Source organism: Symphalangus syndactylus, chromosome 12 (assembly GCF_028878055.3).
Source record: "Symphalangus syndactylus isolate Jambi chromosome 12, NHGRI_mSymSyn1-v2.1_pri, whole genome shotgun sequence".
In the NCBI taxonomy this organism is placed as follows: domain Eukaryota; kingdom Metazoa; phylum Chordata; class Mammalia; order Primates; family Hylobatidae; genus Symphalangus; species Symphalangus syndactylus.
Window position 1 is genome coordinate 16200932 of NC_072441.2, and position 22742 is coordinate 16223673.

Below are 22742 nucleotides of genomic sequence, written 5' to 3' on the forward strand. Positions count from 1 at the left end.
GGATTTTCACAGAATGCTACTGTGTAGTTTATATTTGAATATATTACTTATTCCACTATTACCCTCTTAGCGCTCCGAATGTCCACTTGCATTTTCTACAGAAAGAGTGTTCAGAACTGCGCAATCAAAAGTATGGTTTAACTCTGTTAGCTTAATGAACATATCAGAAATAAGTTGCACACAATGCTTCTGTGTAGTTTTTATTAGAAGATATTATTTTTCCCAATATAGGCCTCTTAGCGCTCAGAATGTCCAATTGCAGTTTCTACAGAAAGAGTGTTTCAGAAAGGCTCAATCAAAAGTAAGGTTCAACTCTGTTAGTTGAATGCACAGAACAGAAAGAAGTTTCATACAACGCTTCTGTGTAGTTTATATTTGAACATATTCTTTTTTCCACTATTACCCACTTAGCGCTACGAATGTCCAGTTGCATTTTCTACAGACAGAGTGTTTCAAAACTGCTCAATCAAAAGTATGGTTTAACTCTGTTAGCTGAATGCTCAGATCAGAAAGAAGTTTCACAGAATGCTTCTGTGTAGTTTATATTTGAATATATTCCTTTTTCCACTACTACTCTCTTAGCGCTCCAAATGTCCAGTTGCATTTTCTACAGAAAGAGTGTTCAGATCTGCTCAATCAAAAGTATGGTTTAACTCTTTTAGCTGAATGCACAGATCAGAAAGAAGTTTCACAGAATGATTCTGTGTAGTTTATATTTGGAGACATTCCTTTTTCCACTATTACCCTCTTAGCGCTCCGAATCTCCACTTACATTTTCTACAGAAAGAGTGTTTCAGAACGGCTCAATCAAAACTAAGGTTCAACTCTTTTAGTTGAACAAACAGAACAGAAAGAAGTTTCACACAATTCTTCTGTGTAGTTTTTATTTGTAGACACTCTTTTTCCCAATATATGCCTCTTAGCGCTCAGAACGTCCAATTGCAGTTTCTACAGAAAGAGTGTTTCAGAACGGCTCAATCAAAAGTAAGGTTCAACTCTGTTAGTTGAATGCACAGAACAGAAAGAAGTTTCATACAATGCTTCTGTGTAGTTTATATTTGAACATATAGTTTTTTCCACTATTACCCACTTAGCGCTACGAATGTCCAGTTGCATTTTCTACAGACAGAGTGTTTCAAAACTGCTCAATCAAAAGTATGGTTTAACTCTGTTAGCTGTATGCTCAGATCGGAAAGAAGTTTCACAGAATGCTTCTGTGTAGTTTATATTTGAATATATTCCTTTTTCCACTACTACGCTCTTAGCGCTCCAAATGTCCAGTTGCATTTTCAACAGAAAGAGTGTTCAGATCTGCTCAATCAAAAGTATGGTTTAACTCTGTTAGCTGAATGCACAGATCAGAAAGAAGTTTCACCGAATGATTCTGTGTAGTTTATATTTGAAGACATTCCTTTTTCCACTATTACCCTCTTAGCGCTCCGAATCTCCACTTGCATTTTCTACAAAAAGAGTGTTTCATAACTGCTCAATCAAAAATATGTTTTATCTCTGTTAACTGAATTTACAGATCAGAAATAAGTTTCACAGAATGCATCTGTGTAGTTTTTATTTGAAGATATTCTTTTTCCCAATGTAGGCCTCTTAGCGCTTAGCATGTCCAATTGCAGTTTCTACAGAAAGAGTGTTTCAGAACGGCTCAATCAAAAGTAAGGTTCAACTCTGTTAGTTGAATGCACAGAACAGAAAGAATTTTCACAGAATGCTACTGTGTAGTTTATATTTGAATATATTCCTTTTTCCACTATTACCCTCTTAGCGCTCCGAATGTCCACTTGCATTTTCTACAGAAAGAGTGTTCAGAACTGCGCAATCAAAAGTATGGTTTAACTCTGTTAGCTTAATGAAGATATCAGAAATAAGTTTCACACAATGCTTCTGTGTAGTTTTTATTTGAAGATATTATTTTCCCCAATAGAGGCCTCTTAGCGCTCAGAATGTCCAATTGCAGTTTCTACAGAAAGAGTGTTTCAGAATGGCTCAATCAAAAGTAAGGTTCAACTCTGTTAGTTGAATGCACAGAACAGAAAGGAGTTTCATACAATGCTTCTTTGTAGTTTATATTTGAACATATTCTTTTTTCCACTATTACCCACTTAGCGCTCCGAATGTCCAGTTGCATTTTCTACAAACAGAGTGTTTCAAAACTGCTCAATCAAAAGTATGGTTTAACTCTGTTAGCTGAATGCTCAGATCAGAAATAAGTTTCACAGAATGCTTCTGTGTAGTTTATATTTGAATATATTCCTTTTTCCACTACTACTCTCTTAGCGCTCCAAATGTCCAGTTGCATTTTCTACAGAAAGAGTGTTCAGATCTGCTCAATCAAAAGTATGGTTTAACTCTGTTAGCTGAATGCACAGATCAGAAAGAAGTTTCACAGAATGATTCTGTGTAGTTTATATTTGGAGACATTCCTTTTTCCACTATTAACCTCTTAGCGCTCCGAATCTCCACTTGCATTTTCTACAGAAAGAGTGTTTCAGAACGGCTCAATCAAAACAAAGGTTCAACTCTTTTAGTTGAACAAACAGAACAGAAAGAAGTTTCACACAATTCTTCTGTGTAGTTATTATTTGTAGACATTCTTTTTCCCAATATAGGCCTCTTAGCGCTCAGAATGTCCAATTGCAGTTTCTACAGAAAGAGTGTTTCAGAACGGCTCAATCAAAAGTAAGGTTCAACTCTGTTAGTTGAATGCGCAGAACAGAAAGTAGTTTCATACAATGCTTCTGTGTAGTTTATATTTGAACATATTCTCTTTTCCACTATTACCCACTTAGCGCTACGAATGTCCAGTTGCATTTTCTACAGACAGAGTGTTTCAAAACTGCTCAATCAAACGTATGGTTTAACTCTGTTAGCTGAATGCTCAGATCAGAAAGAAGTTTCACAGAATGCTTCTGTGTAGTTTATATTTGAATATATTCCTTTTTCCACTAATACGCTCTTAGCGCTCCAAATGTCCAGTTGCATTTTCAACAGAAAGAGTGTTCAGATCTGCTCAATCAAAAGTATGGTTTAACTCTGTTAGCTGAATGCACAGATCAGAAAGAAGTTCCACCGAATGATTCTGTGTAGTTTATATTTGAAGACATTCCTTTTTCCACTATTACCCTCTTAGCGCTCCGAATCTCCACTTGCATTTTCTACAAAAAGAGTGTTTCATAACTGGTCAATCAAAAATATATTTTATCTCTGTTAACTGAATTTACAGATCAGAAATAAGTTTCACAGAATGCATCTGTGTAGTTTTTATTTGAAGATATTCTTTTTCCCAATGTAGGCCTCTTAGCGCTTAGCATGTCCAATTGCAGTTTCTACAGAAAGAGTGTTTCAGAACGGCTCAATCAAAAGTAAGGTTCAACTCTGTTAGTTGAATGCACAGAACAGAAAGGATTTTCACAGAATGCTACTGTGTAGTTTATATTTGAATATATTACTTATTCCACTATTACCCTCTTAGCGCTCCGAATGTCCACTTGCATTTTCTACAGAAAGAGTGTTCAGAACTGCGCAATCAAAAGTATGGTTTAACTCTGTTAGCTTAATGAACATATCAGAAATAAGTTGCACACAATGCTTCTGTGTAGTTTTTATTTGAAGATATTATTTTTCCCAATATAGGCCTCTTAGCGCTCAGAATGTCCAATTGCAGTTTCTACAGAAAGAGTGTTTCAGAAAGGCTCAATCAAAAGTAAGGTTCAACTCTGTTAGTTGAATGCACAGAACAGAAAGAAGTTTCATACAACGCTTCTGTGTAGTTTATATTTGAACATATTCTTTTTTCCACTATTACCCACTTAGCGCTACGAATGTCCAGTTGCATTTTCTACAGACAGAGTGTTTCAAAACTGCTCAATCAAAAGTATGGTTTAACTCTGTTAGCTGAATGCTCAGATCAGAAAGAAGTTTCACAGAATGCTTCTGTGTAGTTTATATTTGAATATATTCCTTTTTCCACTACTACTCTCTTAGCGCTCCAAATGTCCAGTTGCATTTTCTACAGAAAGAGTGTTCAGATCTGCTCAATCAAAAGTATGGTTTAACTCTGTTAGCTGAATGCACAGATCAGAAAGAAGTTTCACAGAATGATTCTGTGTAGTTTATATTTGGAGACATTCCTTTTTCCACTATTACCCTCTTAGCGCTCCGAATCTCCACTTACATTTTCTACAGAAAGAGTGTTTCAGAACGGCTCAATCAAAACTAAGGTTCAACTCTTTTAGTTGAACAAACAGAACAGAAAGAAGTTTCACACAATTCTTCTGTGTAGTTTTTATTTGTAGACACTCTTTTTCCCAATATATGCCTCTTAGCGCTCAGAACGTCCAATTGCAGTTTCTACAGAAAGAGTGTTTCAGAACGGCTCAATCAAAAGTAAGGTTCAACTCTGTTAGTTGAATGCACAGAACAGAAAGAAGTTTCATACAATGCTTCTGTGTAGTTTATATTTGAACATATAGTTTTTTCCACTATTACCCACTTAGCGCTCCGAATGTCCAGTTGCATTTTCTACAGACAGAGTGTTTCAAAACTGCTCAATCAAAAGTATGGTTTAACTCTGTTAGCTGTATGCTCAGATCGGAAAGAAGTTTCACAGAATGCTTCTGTGTAGTTTATATTTGAATATATTCCTTTTTCCACTACTACGCTCTTAGCGCTCCAAATGTCCAGTTGCATTTTCAACAGAAAGAGTGTTCAGATCTGCTCAATCAAAAGTATGGTTTAACTCTGTTAGCTGAATGCACAGATCAGAAAGAAGTTTCACCGAATGATTCTGTGTAGTTTATATTTGAAGACATTCCTTTTTCCACTATTACCCTCTTAGCGCTCCGAATCTCCACTTGCATTTTCTACAAAAAGAGTGTTTCATAACTGCTCAATCAAAAATATGTTTTATCTCTGTTAACTGAATTTACAGATCAGAAATAAGTTTCACAGAATGCATCTGTGTAGTTTTTATTTGAAGATATTCTTTTTCCCAATGTAGGCCTCTTAGCGCTTAGCATGTCCAATTGCAGTTTCTACAGAAAGAGTGTTTCAGAACGGCTCAATCAAAAGTAAGGTTCAACTCTGTTAGTTGAATGCACAGAACAGAAAGAATTTTCACAGAATGCTACTGTGTAGTTTATATTTGAATATATTCCTTTTTCCACTATTACCCTCTTAGCGCTCCGAATGTCCACTTGCATTTTCTACAGAAAGAGTGTTCAGAACTGCGCAATCAAAAGTATGGTTTAACTCTGTTAGCTTAATGAAGATATCAGAAATAAGTTTCACACAATGCTTCTGTGTAGTTTTTATTTGAAGATATTATTTTCCCCAATAGAGGCCTCTTAGCGCTCAGAATGTCCAATTGCAGTTTCTACAGAAAGAGTGTTTCAGAATGGCTCAATCAAAAGTAAGGTTCAACTCTGTTAGTTGAATGCACAGAACAGAAAGGAGTTTCATACAATGCTTCTGTGTAGTTTATATTTGAACATATTCTTTTTTCCACTATTACCCACTTAGCGCTCCGAATGTCCAGTTGCATTTTCTACAAACAGAGTGTTTCAAAACTGCTCAATCAAAAGTATGGTTTAAATCTGTTAGCTGAATGCTCAGATCAGAAAGAAGTTTCACAGAATGCTTCTGTGTAGTTTATATTTGAATATATTCCTTTTTCCACTACTACTCTCTTAGCGCTCCAAATGTCCAGTTGCATTTTCTACAGAAAGAGTGTTCAGATCTGCTCAATCAAAAGTATGGTTTAACTCTGTTAGCTGAATGCACAGATCAGAAAGAAGTTTCACAGAATGATTCTGTGTAGTTTATATTTGGAGACATTCCTTTTTCCACTATTACCCTCTTAGCGCTCCGAATCTCCACTTGCATTTTCTACAGAAAGAGTGTTTCAGAACGGCTCAATCAAAACAAAGGTTCAACTCTTTTAGTTGAACAAACAGAACAGAAAGAAGTTTCACACAATTCTTCTGTGTAGTTATTATTTGTAGACATTCTTTTTCCCAATATAGGCCTCTTAGCGCTCAGAATGTCCAATTGCAGTTTCTACAGAAAGAGTGTTTCAGAACGGCTCAATCAAAAGTAAGGTTCAACTCTGTTAGTTGAATGCACAGAACAGAAAGTAGTTTCATACAATGCTTCTGTGTAGTTTATATTTGAACATATTCTCTTTTCCACTATTACCCACTTAGCGCTACGAATGTCCAGTTGCATTTTCTACAGACAGAGTGTTTCAAAACTGCTCAATCAAACGTATGGTTTAACTCTGTTAGCTGAATGCTCAGATCAGAAAGAAGTTTCACAGAATGCTTCTGTGTAGTTTATATTTGAATATATTCCTTTTTCCACTAATACGCTCTTAGCGCTCCAAATGTCCAGTTGCATTTTCAACAGAAAGAGTGTTCAGATCTGCTCAATCAAAAGTATGGTTTAACTCTGTTAGCTGAATGCACAGATCAGAAAGAAGTTCCACCGAATGATTCTGTGTAGTTTATATTTGAAGACATTCCTTTTTCCACTATTACCCTCTTAGCGCTCCGAATCTCCACTTGCATTTTCTACAAAAAGAGTGTTTCATAACTGGTCAATCAAAAATATATTTTATCTCTGTTAACTGAATTTACAGATCAGAAATAAGTTTCACAGAATGCATCTGTGTAGTTTTTATTTGAAGATATTCTTTTTCCCAATGTAGGCCTCTTAGCGCTTAGCATGTCCAATTGCAGTTTCTACAGAAAGAGTGTTTCAGAACGGCTCAATCAAAAGTAAGGTTCAACTCTGTTAGTTGAATGCACAGAACAGAAAGGATTTTCACAGAATGCTACTGTGTAGTTTATATTTGAATATATTACTTATTCCACTATTACCCTCTTAGCGCTCCGAATGTCCACTTGCATTTTCTACAGAAAGAGTGTTCAGAACTGCGCAATCAAAAGTATGGTTTAACTCTGTTAGCTTAATGAACATATCAGAAATAAGTTGCACACAATGCTTCTGTGTAGTTTTTATTTGAAGATATTATTTTTCCCAATATAGGCCTCTTAGCGCTCAGAATGTCCAATTGCAGTTTCTACAGAAAGAGTGTTTCAGAAAGGCTCAATCAAAAGTAAGGTTCAACTCTGTTAGTTGAATGCACAGAACAGAAAGAAGTTTCATACAACGCTTCTGTGTAGTTTATATTTGAACATATTCTTTTTTCCACTATTACCCACTTAGCGCTACGAATGTCCAGTTGCATTTTCTACAGACAGAGTGTTTCAAAACTGCTCAATCAAAAGTATGGTTTAACTCTGTTAGCTGAATGCTCAGATCAGAAAGAAGTTTCACAGAATGCTTCTGTGTAGTTTATATTTGAATATATTCCTTTTTCCACTACTACTCTCTTAGCGCTCCAAATGTCCAGTTGCATTTTCTACAGAAAGAGTGTTCAGATCTGCTCAATCAAAAGTATGGTTTAACTCTGTTAGCTGAATGCACAGATCAGAAAGAAGTTTCACAGAATGATTCTGTGTAGTTTATATTTGGAGACATTCCTTTTTCCACTATTACCCTCTTAGCGCTCCGAATCTCCACTTACATTTTCTACAGAAAGAGTGTTTCAGAACGGCTCAATCAAAACTAAGGTTCAACTCTTTTAGTTGAACAAACAGAACAGAAAGAAGTTTCACACAATTCTTCTGTGTAGTTTTTATTTGTAGACACTCTTTTTCCCAATATATGCCTCTTAGCGCTCAGAACGTCCAATTGCAGTTTCTACAGAAAGAGTGTTTCAGAACGGCTCAATCAAAAGTAAGGTTCAACTCTGTTAGTTGAATGCACAGAACAGAAAGAAGTTTCATACAATGCTTCTGTGTAGTTTATATTTGAACATATAGTTTTTTCCACTATTACCCACTTAGCGCTACGAATGTCCAGTTGCATTTTCTACAGACAGAGTGTTTCAAAACTGCTCAATCAAAAGTATGGTTTAACTCTGTTAGCTGTATGCTCAGATCGGAAAGAAGTTTCACAGAATGCTTCTGTGTAGTTTATATTTGAATATATTCCTTTTTCCACTACTACGCTCTTAGCGCTCCAAATGTCCAGTTGCATTTTCAACAGAAAGAGTGTTCAGATCTGCTCAATCAAAAGTATGGTTTAACTCTGTTAGCTGAATGCACAGATCAGAAAGAAGTTTCACCGAATGATTCTGTGTAGTTTATATTTGAAGACATTCCTTTTTCCACTATTACCCTCTTAGCGCTCCGAATCTCCACTTGCATTTTCTACAAAAAGAGTGTTTCATAACTGCTCAATCAAAAATATGTTTTATCTCTGTTAACTGAATTTACAGATCAGAAATAAGTTTCACAGAATGCATCTGTGTAGTTTTTATTTGAAGATATTCTTTTTCCCAATGTAGGCCTCTTAGCGCTTAGCATGTCCAATTGCAGTTTCTACAGAAAGAGTGTTTCAGAACGGCTCAATCAAAAGTAAGGTTCAACTCTGTTAGTTGAATGCACAGAACAGAAAGAATTTTCACAGAATGCTACTGTGTAGTTTATATTTGAATATATTCCTTTTTCCACTATTACCCTCTTAGCGCTCCGAATGTCCACTTGCATTTTCTACAGAAAGAGTGTTCAGAACTGCGCAATCAAAAGTATGGTTTAACTCTGTTAGCTTAATGAAGATATCAGAAATAAGTTTCACACAATGCTTCTGTGTAGTTTTTATTTGAAGATATTATTTTCCCCAATAGAGGCCTCTTAGCGCTCAGAATGTCCAATTGCAGTTTCTACAGAAAGAGTGTTTCAGAATGGCTCAATCAAAAGTAAGGTTCAACTCTGTTAGTTGAATGCACAGAACAGAAAGGAGTTTCATACAATGCTTCTGTGTAGTTTATATTTGAACATATTCTTTTTTCCACTATTACCCACTTAGCGCTCCGAATGTCCAGTTGCATTTTCTACAAACAGAGTGTTTCAAAACTGCTCAATCAAAAGTATGGTTTAACTCTGTTAGCTGAATGCTCAGATCAGAAAGAAGTTTCACAGAATGCTTCTGTGTAGTTTATATTTGAATATATTCCTTTTTCCACTACTACTCTCTTAGCGCTCCAAATGTCCAGTTGCATTTTCTACAGAAAGAGTGTTCAGATCTGCTCAATCAAAAGTATGGTTTAACTCTGTTAGCTGAATGCACAGATCAGAAAGAAGTTTCACAGAATGATTCTGTGTAGTTTATATTTGGAGACATTCCTTTTTCCACTATTACCCTCTTAGCGCTCCGAATCTCCACTTGCATTTTCTACAGAAAGAGTGTTTCAGAACGGCTCAATCAAAACAAAGGTTCAACTCTTTTAGTTGAACAAACAGAACAGAAAGAAGTTTCACACAATTCTTCTGTGTAGTTATTATTTGTAGACATTCTTTTTCCCAATATAGGCCTCTTAGCGCTCAGAATGTCCAATTGCAGTTTCTACAGAAAGAGTGTTTCAGAACGGCTCAATCAAAAGTAAGGTTCAACTCTGTTAGTTGAATGCACAGAACAGAAAGTAGTTTCATACAATGCTTCTGTGTAGTTTATATTTGAACATATTCTCTTTTCCACTATTACCCACTTAGCGCTACGAATGTCCAGTTGCATTTTCTACAGACAGAGTGTTTCAAAACTGCTCAATCAAACGTATGGTTTAACTCTGTTAGCTGAATGCTCAGATCAGAAAGAAGTTTCACAGAATGCTTCTGTGTAGTTTATATTTGAATATATTCCTTTTTCCACTAATACGCTCTTAGCGCTCCAAATGTCCAGTTGCATTTTCAACAGAAAGAGTGTTCAGATCTGCTCAATCAAAAGTATGGTTTAACTCTGTTAGCTGAATGCACAGATCAGAAAGAAGTTCCACCGAATGATTCTGTGTAGTTTATATTTGAAGACATTCCTTTTTCCACTATTACCCTCTTAGCGCTCCGAATCTCCACTTGCATTTTCTACAAAAAGAGTGTTTCATAACTGGTCAATCAAAAATATATTTTATCTCTGTTAACTGAATTTACAGATCAGAAATAAGTTTCACAGAATGCATCTGTGTAGTTTTTATTTGAAGATATTCTTTTTCCCAATGTAGGCCTCTTAGCGCTTAGCATGTCCAATTGCAGTTTCTACAGAAAGAGTGTTTCAGAACGGCTCAATCAAAAGTAAGGTTCAACTCTGTTAGTTGAATGCACAGAACAGAAAGGATTTTCACAGAATGCTACTGTGTAGTTTATATTTGAATATATTACTTATTCCACTATTACCCTCTTAGCGCTCCGAATGTCCACTTGCATTTTCTACAGAAAGAGTGTTCAGAACTGCGCAATCAAAAGTATGGTTTAACTCTGTTAGCTTAATGAACATATCAGAAATAAGTTGCACACAATGCTTCTGTGTAGTTTTTATTTGAAGATATTATTTTTCCCAATATAGGCCTCTTAGCGCTCAGAATGTCCAATTGCAGTTTCTACAGAAAGAGTGTTTCAGAAAGGCTCAATCAAAAGTAAGGTTCAACTCTGTTAGTTGAATGCACAGAACAGAAAGAAGTTTCATACAACGCTTCTGTGTAGTTTATATTTGAACATATTCTTTTTTCCACTATTACCCACTTAGCGCTACGAATGTCCAGTTGCATTTTCTACAGACAGAGTGTTTCAAAACTGCTCAATCAAAAGTATGGTTTAACTCTGTTAGCTGAATGCACAGATCAGAAAGAAGTTTCACAGAATTATTCTGTGTAGTTTATATTTGGAGACATTCCTTTTTCCACTATTACCCTCTTAGCACTCCGAATCTCCACTTGCATTTTCTACAGAAAGAGTGTTTCAGAACGGCTCAATCAAAACTAAGGTTCAACTCTTTTAGTTGAACAAACAGAACAGAAAGAAGTTTCACACAATTCTTCTGTGTAGTTTTTATTTGTAGACATTCTTTTTCCCAATATAGGCCTCTTAGCGCTCAGAATGTCCAATTGCAGTTTCTACAGAAAGAGTGTTTCAGAACGGCTCAATCAAAAGTAAGGTTCAACTCTGTTAGTTGAATGCACAGAACAGAAAGAAGTTTCACAGAATGCTTCTGTGTAGTTTATATTTGAAGATATTCTTTTTTCCACTATTACCCACTTAGCGCTACGAATGTCCAGTTTCATTTTCTACAGACAGAGTGTTTCAAAACTGCTCAATCAAAAGTATGGTTTAACTCTGTTAGCTGAATGCTCAGATCAGAAAGGAGTTTCACAGAATGCTTCTGTGTAGTTTATATTTGAATATATTCCTTTTTCCACTACTACGCTCTTAGCGCTCCAAATGTCCAGTTGCATTTTCTACAGAAAGAGTGTTCAGATCTGCTCAATCAAAAGTATGGTTTAACTCTGTTAGCTGAATGCACAGATCAGAAAGAAGTTTCACCGAACGATTCTGTGTAGTTTATATTTGAAGACATTCCTTTTTCCACTATTACCCTCTTAGCGCTCCGAATCTCCACTTGCATTTTCTACAAAAAGAGTGTTTCATAACTGCTCAATCAAAAATATTTTTTATCTCTGTTAACTGAATTTACAGATCAGAAATAAGTTTCACAGAATGCATCTGTGTAGTTTTTATTTGAAGATATTCTTTTTCCCAATGTAGGCCTCTTAGCGCTTAGCATGTCCAATTGCAGTTTCTACAGAAAGAGTGTTTCAGAACGGCTCAATCAAAAGTAAGGTTCAACTCTGTTAGCTGAATGCACAGAACAGTAAGAGTTTTCACAGAATGTTACTGTGTAGTTTATATTTGAAAATATTCCTTTTTCCACTATTACCCTCTTAGCGCTCCGAATGTCCACTTGCATTTTCTACAGAAAGAGTGTTCAGAACTGCGCAATCAAAAGTATTGTTTAACTCTGTTAGCTTAATGAACATATCAGAAATAAGTTTCACACAATGCTTCTGTGTAGTTTTTATTTGAAGATATTATTTTTCCCAATAGAGGCCTCTTAGCGCTCAGAATGTCCAATTGCAGTTTCTACAGAAAGAGTGTTTCAGAAAGGCTCAATCAAAAGTAAGGTTCAACTCTGTTAGTTGAATGCACAGAACAGAAAGAAGTTTCATACAATGCTTCTGTGTAGTTTATATTTGAACATATTCTTTTCTCCACTATTACCCACTTAGCGCTACGAATGTCCAGTTGCATTTTCTACAGACAGAGTGTTTCAAAACTGCTCAATCAAAATAATGGTTTAACTCAGTTAGCTGAATGCTCAGATCAGAAAGAAGTTTCACAGAATGCTTCTGTGTAGTTTATATTTGAATATATTCCTTTTTCCACTACTACTCTCTTAGCGCTCCAAATGTCCAGTTGCATTTTCTACAGAAAGAGTGTTCAGATCTGCTCAATCAAAAGTATGTTTTAACTCTGTTAGCTGAATGCACAGATCAGAAAGAAGTTTCACAGAATGATTCTGTGTAGTTTATATTTGGAGACATTCCTTTTTCCACTATTACCCTCTTAGCGCTCCGAATGTCCACTTGCATTTTCTACAGAAAGAGTGTTTCAGAACGGCTCAATCAAAACTAAGGTTCAACTCTTTTAGTTGAACAAACAGAACAGAAAGAAGTTTCACACAATTCTTCTGTGTAGTTTTTATTTGTAGACATTCTTTTTCCCAATATAGGCCTGTTAGCGCTCAGAATGTCCAATTGCAGTTTCTACAGAAAGAGTGTTTCAGAACGGCTCAATCAAAAGTAAGGTTCAACTCTGTTAGTTGAATGCACAGAACAGAAAGTAGTTTCATACAATGCTTCTGTGTAGTTTATATTTGAACATATTCTCTTTTCCACTATTACCCACTTAGCGCTACGAATGTCCAGTTGCATTTTCTACAGACAGAGTGTTTCAAAACTGCTCAATCAAACGTATGGTTTAACTCTGTTAGCTGAATGCTCAGATCAGAAAGAAGTTTCACAGAATGCTTCTGTGTAGTTTATATTTGAATATATTCCTTTTTCCACTAATACGCTCTTAGCGCTCCAAATGTCCAGTTGCATTTTCAACAGAAAGAGTGTTCAGATCTGCTCAATCAAAAGTATGGTTTAACTCTGTTAGCTGAATGCACAGATCAGAAAGAAGTTCCACCGAATGATTCTGTGTAGTTTATATTTGAAGACATTCCTTTTTCCACTATTACCCTCTTAGCGCTCCGAATCTCCACTTGCATTTTCTACAAAAAGAGTGTTTCATAACTGGTCAATCAAAAATATATTTTATCTCTGTTAACTGAATTTACAGATCAGAAATAAGTTTCACAGAATGCATCTGTGTAGTTTTTATTTGAAGATATTCTTTTTCCCAATGTAGGCCTCTTAGCGCTTAGCATGTCCAATTGCAGTTTCTACAGAAAGAGTGTTTCAGAACGGCTCAATCAAAAGTAAGGTTCAACTCTGTTAGTTGAATGCACAGAACAGAAAGGATTTTCACAGAATGCTACTGTGTAGTTTATATTTGAATATATTACTTATTCCACTATTACCCTCTTAGCGCTCCGAATGTCCACTTGCATTTTCTACAGAAAGAGTGTTCAGAACTGCGCAATCAAAAGTATGGTTTAACTCTGTTAGCTTAATGAACATATCAGAAATAAGTTGCACACAATGCTTCTGTGTAGTTTTTATTTGAAGATATTATTTTTCCCAATATAGGCCTCTTAGCGCTCAGAATGTCCAATTGCAGTTTCTACAGAAAGAGTGTTTCAGAAAGGCTCAATCAAAAGTAAGGTTCAACTCTGTTAGTTGAATGCACAGAACAGAAAGAAGTTTCATACAACGCTTCTGTGTAGTTTATATTTGAACATATTCTTTTTTCCACTATTACCCACTTAGCGCTACGAATGTCCAGTTGCATTTTCTACAGACAGAGTGTTTCAAAACTGCTCAATCAAAAGTATGGTTTAACTCTGTTAGCTGAATGCACAGATCAGAAAGAAGTTTCACAGAATTATTCTGTGTAGTTTATATTTGGAGACATTCCTTTTTCCACTATTACCCTCTTAGCACTCCGAATCTCCACTTGCATTTTCTACAGAAAGAGTGTTTCAGAACGGCTCAATCAAAACTAAGGTTCAACTCTTTTAGTTGAACAAACAGAACAGAAAGAAGTTTCACACAATTCTTCTGTGTAGTTTTTATTTGTAGACATTCTTTTTCCCAATATAGGCCTCTTAGCGCTCAGAATGTCCAATTGCAGTTTCTACAGAAAGAGTGTTTCAGAACGGCTCAATCAAAAGTAAGGTTCAACTCTGTTAGTTGAATGCACAGAACAGAAAGAAGTTTCACAGAATGCTTCTGTGTAGTTTATATTTGAAGATATTCTTTTTTCCACTATTACCCACTTAGCGCTACGAATGTCCAGTTTCATTTTCTACAGACAGAGTGTTTCAAAACTGCTCAATCAAAAGTATGGTTTAACTCTGTTAGCTGAATGCTCAGATCAGAAAGGAGTTTCACAGAATGCTTCTGTGTAGTTTATATTTGAATATATTCCTTTTTCCACTACTACGCTCTTAGCGCTCCAAATGTCCAGTTGCATTTTCTACAGAAAGAGTGTTCAGATCTGCTCAATCAAAAGTATGGTTTAACTCTGTTAGCTGAATGCACAGATCAGAAAGAAGTTTCACCGAACGATTCTGTGTAGTTTATATTTGAAGACATTCCTTTTTCCACTATTACCCTCTTAGCGCTCCGAATCTCCACTTGCATTTTCTACAAAAAGAGTGTTTCATAACTGCTCAATCAAAAATATTTTTTATCTCTGTTAACTGAATTTACAGATCAGAAATAAGTTTCACAGAATGCATCTGTGTAGTTTTTATTTGAAGATATTCTTTTTCCCAATGTAGGCCTCTTAGCGCTTAGCATGTCCAATTGCAGTTTCTACAGAAAGAGTGTTTCAGAACGGCTCAATCAAAAGTAAGGTTCAACTCTGTTAGCTGAATGCACAGAACAGTAAGAGTTTTCACAGAATGTTACTGTGTAGTTTATATTTGAAAATATTCCTTTTTCCACTATTACCCTCTTAGCGCTCCGAATGTCCACTTGCATTTTCTACAGAAAGAGTGTTCAGAACTGCGCAATCAAAAGTATTGTTTAACTCTGTTAGCTTAATGAACATATCAGAAATAAGTTTCACACAATGCTTCTGTGTAGTTTTTATTTGAAGATATTATTTTTCCCAATAGAGGCCTCTTAGCGCTCAGAATGTCCAATTGCAGTTTCTACAGAAAGAGTGTTTCAGAAAGGCTCAATCAAAAGTAAGGTTCAACTCTGTTAGTTGAATGCACAGAACAGAAAGAAGTTTCATACAATGCTTCTGTGTAGTTTATATTTGAACATATTCTTTTCTCCACTATTACCCACTTAGCGCTACGAATGTCCAGTTGCATTTTCTACAGACAGAGTGTTTCAAAACTGCTCAATCAAATTAATGGTTTAACTCAGTTAGCTGAATGCTCAGATCAGAAAGAAGTTTCACAGAATGCTTCTGTGTAGTTTATATTTGAATATATTCCTTTTTCCACTACTACTCTCTTAGCGCTCCAAATGTCCAGTTGCATTTTCTACAGAAAGAGTGTTCAGATCTGCTCAATCAAAAGTATGTTTTAACTCTGTTAGCTGAATGCACAGATCAGAAAGAAGTTTCACAGAATGATTCTGTGTAGTTTATATTTGGAGACATTCCTTTTTCCACTATTACCCTCTTAGCGCTCCGAATGTCCACTTGCATTTTCTACAGAAAGAGTGTTTCAGAACGGCTCAATCAAAACTAAGGTTCAACTCTTTTAGTTGAACAAACAGAACAGAAAGAAGTTTCACACAATTCTTCTGTGTAGTTTTTATTTGTAGACATTCTTTTTCCCAATATAGGCCTGTTAGCGCTCAGAATGTCCAATTGCAGTTTCTACAGAAAGAGTGTTTCAGAACGGCTCAATCAAAAGTAAGGTTCAACTCTGTTAGTTAAATGCACAGAACAGCAAGAAGTTTCACAGAATGCTTCTGTGTAGTTTATATTTGAACATATTCTTTTTTCCACTATTACCCACTTAGCGCTACGAATGTCCAGTTGCATTTTCTACAGACAGAGTGTTTCAAAATTGCTCAATCAAAAGTATGGTTTAACTCTGATAGCTGAATGCTCAGATCAGAAAGAAGTTTCACAGAATGCTTCTGTGTAGTTTATATTTGAATATATTCCTTTTTCCACTACTACGCTCTTAGCGCTCCAAATGTCCAGTTGCATTTTCTACAGAAAGAGTGTTCAGATCTGCTCAATCAAAAGTATGGTTTAACTCTGTTAGCTGAATGCACAGATCAGAAAGAAGTTTCACCGAATGATTCTGTGTAGTTTATATTTGAAGACATTCCTTTTTCCACTATTACCCCCTTAGCGCTCCGAATCTCCACTTGCATTTTCTACAAAAAGAGTGTTTCATAACTGCTCAATCAAAAATATGATTTATCTCTGTTAACTGAATTTACAGATCAGAAATAAGTTTCAAAGAATGCATCTGTGTAGTTTTTATTTGAAGATATTCTTTTTCCCAATGTAGGCCTCTTAGCGCTTAGCATGTCCAATTGCAGTTTCTACAGAAAGAGTGTTTCAGAACGGCTCAATCAAAAGTAAGGTTCAACACTGTTAGCTGAATGCACAGAACAGTAAGAGTTTTCACAGAATGCTACTGTGTAGTTTATATTTGAATATATTCCTTTTTCCACTATTATCCTCTTAGCGCTCCGAATGTAAACTCGCATTTTCTACAGAAAGAGTGTTCAGAGCTGCGCAATCAAAAGTATGGTTTAACTCTGTTAGCTTAATTAACATATCAGAAATAAGTTTCACACAATGCTTCTGTGTAGTTTTTATTTGAAGATATTATTTTTCCCAATAGAGGCCTCTTAGCACTCAGAATGTCCAATTGCAGTTTCTACAGAAAGAGTGTTTCAGAAAGGCTCAATCAAAAGTAACGTTCAACTCTGTTAGTTGAATGCACAGAACAGAAAGAAGTTTCATACAATGCTTCTGTGTAGTTTATATTTGAACATATTCTTTTCTCAACTATTACCCACTTAGCGCTACGAATGTCCAGTTGCATTTTCTACAGACAGAGTGTTTCAAAACTGCTCAATCAAAAGTATGGTTTAACTCTATTAGCTGAATGCTCAGATCAGAAAGAAGTTTCACAGAATGCTTCTGTGTAGTTTATATTTGAATATATTCCTTTTTCCACTACTACTCTCTTAGCGCTCCAAATGTCCAGTTGCATTTTCTACAGAAAGAGTGTTCAGATCTGCTCAATCAAAAGTATGGTTTAACTCTGTTAGCTGAATGCACAGATCAGAAAGAATTTTCACAGAATGATTCTGTGTAGTTTATATTTGGAGACATTCCTTTTTCCACTATTACCCTCTTAGCGTTCCGAATCTCCACTTGCATTTTCTACAGAAAGAGTGTTTCAGAACGGCTCAATCAAAACTAAGGTTCAACTCTTTTAGTTGAACAAACAGAACAGAAAGAAGTTTCACACAATTATTCTGGTTAGTTTTTATTTGTAGGCATTCTTTTTCCCAATATAGGCCTCTTAGCGCTCAGAATGTCCAATTGCAGTTTCTACAGAAAGAGTGTTTCAGAACGGCTCAATCAAAAGTAAGGTTCAACTCTGTTAGTTGAATGCACAGAACAGCAAGAAATTTCACAGAATGCTTCTGTGTAGTTTATATTTGAACGTATTCTTTTTTCCACTATTACCCACTTAGCGCTACGAATGTCCAGTTGCATTTTCTACAGACAGAGTGTTTCAAAACTGCTCAATCAAAAGTATGGTTTAACTCTGTTAGCTGAATGCTCAGATCAGAAAGAAGTTTCACAGAATGCTTCTGTGTAGTTTATATTTGAATATATTCCTTTTTCCACTACTACGCTCTTAGCGCTCCAAATGTCCAGTTGCATTTTCTACAGAAAGAGTGTTCAGATCTGCTCAATCAAAAGTATGGTTTAACACTGTTAGCTGAATGCACAGATCAGAAAGAAGTTTCACAGAATGATTCTGTGTAGTTTATATTTGGAGACATTCCTTTTTCCACTATTACCCTCTTAGCGCTCCGAATCTCCACTTGCATTTTCTACAGAAAGAGTGTTTCAGAACGGCTCAATCAAAACTAAGGTTCAAATCTTTTAGTTGAACAAACAGAGCAGAAAGCAGTTTCACAAAATTCTTCTGGGTAGTTTTTATTTGTAGGCATTCTTTTTCCCAATATAGGAGTCTTAGCGCTCAGAATGTCAAATTGCAGTTTCTACAGAAAGAGTGTTTCAGAACGGCTCAATCAAAAGTAAGGTTCAACTCTGTTAGTTGAATGCACAGAACAGCAAGAAGTTTCACAGAATGATTCTGTGTAGTTTATATTTGAACATATTCTTTTTTCCACTATTACCCACTTAGCGCTACGAATGTCCAGTTGCATTTTCTACAGACAGAGTGTTTCAAAACTGCTCAATCAAAAGTATGGTTTAACTCTGTTAGCTGAGTGCTCAGATCAGAAAGAAGTTTCACAGAATGCTTCTGTGTAGTTTATATTTGAATATATTCCTTTTTCCACTACTACGCTCTTAGCGCTCCAAATGTCCAGTTGCATTTTCTACAGAAAGAGTGTTCAGATCTGCTCAATCAAAAGTATGGTTTAACTCTCTTAGCTGAATGCACAGATCAGAAAGAAGTTTCACCGAATGATTCTGTGTAGTTTATATTTGAAGACATTCCTTTTTCCACTATTACCCCGTTAGCGCTCCGAATCTCCACTTGCATTTTCTACAAAAAGAGTTTTTCATAACTGCTCAATCAAAAATATGTTTTATCTCTGTTAACTGAATTTACAGATCAGAAATAAGTTTCAAAGAATGCATCTGTGTAGTTTTTATTTGAAGATATTCTTTTTCCCAATGTAGGCCTCTTAGCGCTTAGCATGTCCAATTGCAGTTTCTACAGAAAGAGTGTTTCAGAACGGCTCAATCAAAAGTAAGGTTCAACACTGTTAGCTGAATGCACAGATCAGAAAGAAGTTTCACAGAATGATTCTGTGTAGTTTATATTTGGAGACATTCCTTTTTCCACTATTACCCTCTTAGCGCTCCGAATCTCCACTTGCATTTTCTACAGAAAGAGTGTTTCAGAACGGCTCAATCAAAACTAAGGTTCAACTCTTTTAGTTGAACAAACAGAACAGAAAGAAGTTTCACACAATTATACTGGGTAGTTTTAATTTGTAGGCATTCTTTTTCCCAATATAGGCCTCTTAGCGCTCAGAATGTCCAATTGCAGTTTCTACAGAAAGAGTGTTTCAGAACGGCTCAATCAAAAGTAAGGTTCAACTCTGTTAGTTGAATGCACAGAACAGCAAGAAGTTTCACAGAATGCTTCTGTGTAGTTTATATTTGAACATATTCTTTTTTCCACTATTACCCACTTAGCGCTACGAATGTCCAGTTGCATTTTCTACAGAGAGAGTGTTTCAAAACTGCTCAATCAAAAGTATGGTTTAACTCTGTTAGCTGAATGCTCAGATCAGAAAGAAGTTTCACAGAATGCTTCTGGGTAGTTTATATTTGAATATATTCCTTTTTCCACTACTACGCTCTTAGCGCTCCAAATGTCCAGTTGCATTTTCTACAGAAAGAGTGTTCAGATCTGCTCAATCAAAAGTATGGTTTAACCCTGTTAGCTGAATGCACAGATCAGAAAGAAGTTTCACAGAATGATTCTGTGTAGTTTATATTTGTAGACATTCCTTTTTCCACTATTACCCTCTTAGCGCTCCGAATCTCCACTTGCATTTTCTACAGAAAGAGTGTTTCAGAACGGCTCAATCAAAACTAAGGTTCAAATCTTTTAGTTGAACAAACAGAGCAGAAAGCAGTTTCACAAAATTCTTCTGGGTAGTTTTTATTTGTAGGCATTCTTTTTCCCAATATAGGAGTCTTAGCGCTCAGAATGTCCAATTGCAGTTTCTACAGAAGGAGTGTTTCAGAATGGCTCAATCAAAAGTAAGGTTCAATTCTGTTAGTTGAATGCACAGAACAGAAAGAAGTTTCACAGAATGCTTCTGTGTAGTTTATATTTGTACATATTCTTTTTTCCACTATTACCCACTTAGCGCTACGAATGTCCAGTTGCATTTTCTACAGACAGAGTGTTTCAAAACTGCTCAATCAAAAGTATGGTTTAACTCTGTTAGCTGAGTGCTCAGATCAGAAAGAAGTTTCACAGAATGCTTCTGTGTAGTTTATATTTGAATATATTCCTTTTTCCACTACTACGCTCTTAGCGCTCCAAATGTCCAGTTGCATTTTCTACAGAAAGTGTGTTCAGATCTGCTCAATCAAAAGTATGGTTTAACTCTGTTAGCTGAATGCACAGATCAGAAAGAAGTTTCACCGAATGATTCTGTGTAGTTTATATTTGAAGACATTCCTTTTTCCACTATTACCCCGTTAGCGCTCCGAATCTCCACTTGCATTTTCTACAAAAAGAGTGTTTCATAACTGCTCAATCAAAAATATGTTTTATCTCTGTTAACTGAATTTACAGATCAGAAATAAGTTTCAAAGAATGCATCTGTGTAGTTTTTATTTGAAGATATTCTTTTTCCCAATGTAGGCCTCTTAGCGCTTAGCATGTCCAATTGCAGTTTCTACAGAAAGAGTGTTTCAGAACGGCTCAATCAAAAGTAAGGTTCAACACTGTTAGCTGAATGCACAGAACAGTAAGAGTTTTCACAGAATGCTACTGTGTAGTTTATATTTGAATATATTCCTTTTTCCACTATTACCCTCTTAGCGCTCCGAATGTCCACTCGCATTTTCTACAGAAAGAGTGTTCAGAACTGCGCAATCAAAAGTATGGTTTAACTCTGTTAGCTTAATGAACATATCAGAAATAAGTTTCACACAATGCTTATGTGTAGTTTTTATTTGAAGATATTATTTTTCCCAATAGAGGCCTCTTAGCGCTCAGAATGTCCAATTGCAGTTTCTACAGAAAGAGTGTTTCAGAAAGGCTCAATCAAAAGTAAGGTTCAACTCTGTTAGTTGAATGCACAGAACAGAAAGAAGTTTCATACAATGCTTCTGTGTAGTTTATATTTGAACATATTCTTTTCTCCACTATTACCCACTTAGCGCTACGAATGTCCAGTTGCATTTTCTACAGACAGAGTGTTTCAAAACTGCTCAATCAAAAGTATGGTTTAACTCTATTAGCTGAATGCTCAGATCAGAAAGAAGTTTCACAGAATGCTTCTGTGTAGTTTATATTTGAATATATTCCTTTTTCCACTACTACTCTCCTAGCGATCCAAATGTCCAGTTGCATTTTCTACAGAAAGAGTGTTCAGATCTGCTCAATCAAAAGTATGGTTTAACTCTGTTAGCTGAATGCACAGATCAGAAAGAATTTTCACAGAATGTTTCTGTGTAGTTTATATTTGGAGACATTCCTTTTTCCACTATTACCCTCTTAGCGCTCCGAATCTCCACTTGCATTTTCTACAGAAAGAGTGTTTCAGAACGGCTCAATCAAAACTAAGGTTCAACTCTTTTAGTTGAACAAACAGAACAGAAAGAAGTTTCACACAATTATACTGGGTAGTTTTAATTTGTAGGCATTCTTTTTCCCAATATAGGCCTCTTAGCGCTCAGAATGTCCAATTGCAGTTTCTACAGAAAGAGTGTTTCAGAACGGCTCAATCAAAAGTAAGGTTCAACTCTGTTAGTTGAATGCACAGAACAGCAAGAAGTTTCACAGAATGCTTCTGTGTAGTTTATATTTGAACATATTCTTTTTTCCACTATTACCCACTTAGCGCTACGAATGTCCAGTTGCATTTTCTACAGACAGAGTGTTTCAAAACTGCTCAATCAAAAGTATGGTTTAACTCTGTTAGCTGAATGCTCAGATCAGAAAGAAGTTTCACAGAATGCTTCTGTGTAGTTTATATTTGAATATATTCCTTTTTCCACTACTACGCTCTTAGCGCTCCAAATGTCCAGTTGCATTTTCTACAGAAAGAGTGTTCAGATCTGCTCAATCAAAAGTATGGTTTAACTCTGTTAGCTGAATGCACAGATCAGAAAGAAGTTTCACAGAATGATTCTGTGTAGTTTATATTTGGAGACATTCCTTTTTCCACTATTACCCTCTTAGCGCTCCGAATCTCCACTTGCATTTTCTACAGAAAGAGTGTTTCAGAACGGCTCAATCAAAACTAAGGTTCAAATCTTTTAGTTGAACAAACAGAACAGAAAGCAGTTTCACAAAATTCTTCTGGGTAGTTTTTATTTGTAGGCATTCTTTTTCCCAATATAGGCCTCTTAGCGCTCAGAATGTCCAATTGCAGTTTCTACAGAAAGAGTGTTTCAGAACGGCTCAATCAAAAGTAAGGTTCAACTCTGTTAGTTGAATGCACAGAACAGCAAGAAGTTTCACAGAATGCTTCTGTGTAGTTTATATTTGTACATATTCTTTTTTCCACTATTACCCACTTTGCGCTACGAATGTCCAGTTGCATTTTCTACAGACAGAGTGTTTCAAAACTGCTCAATCAAAAGTATGGTTTAACTCTGTTAGCTGAGTGCTCAGATCAGAAAGAAGTTTCACAGAATGCTTCTGTGTAGTTTATATTT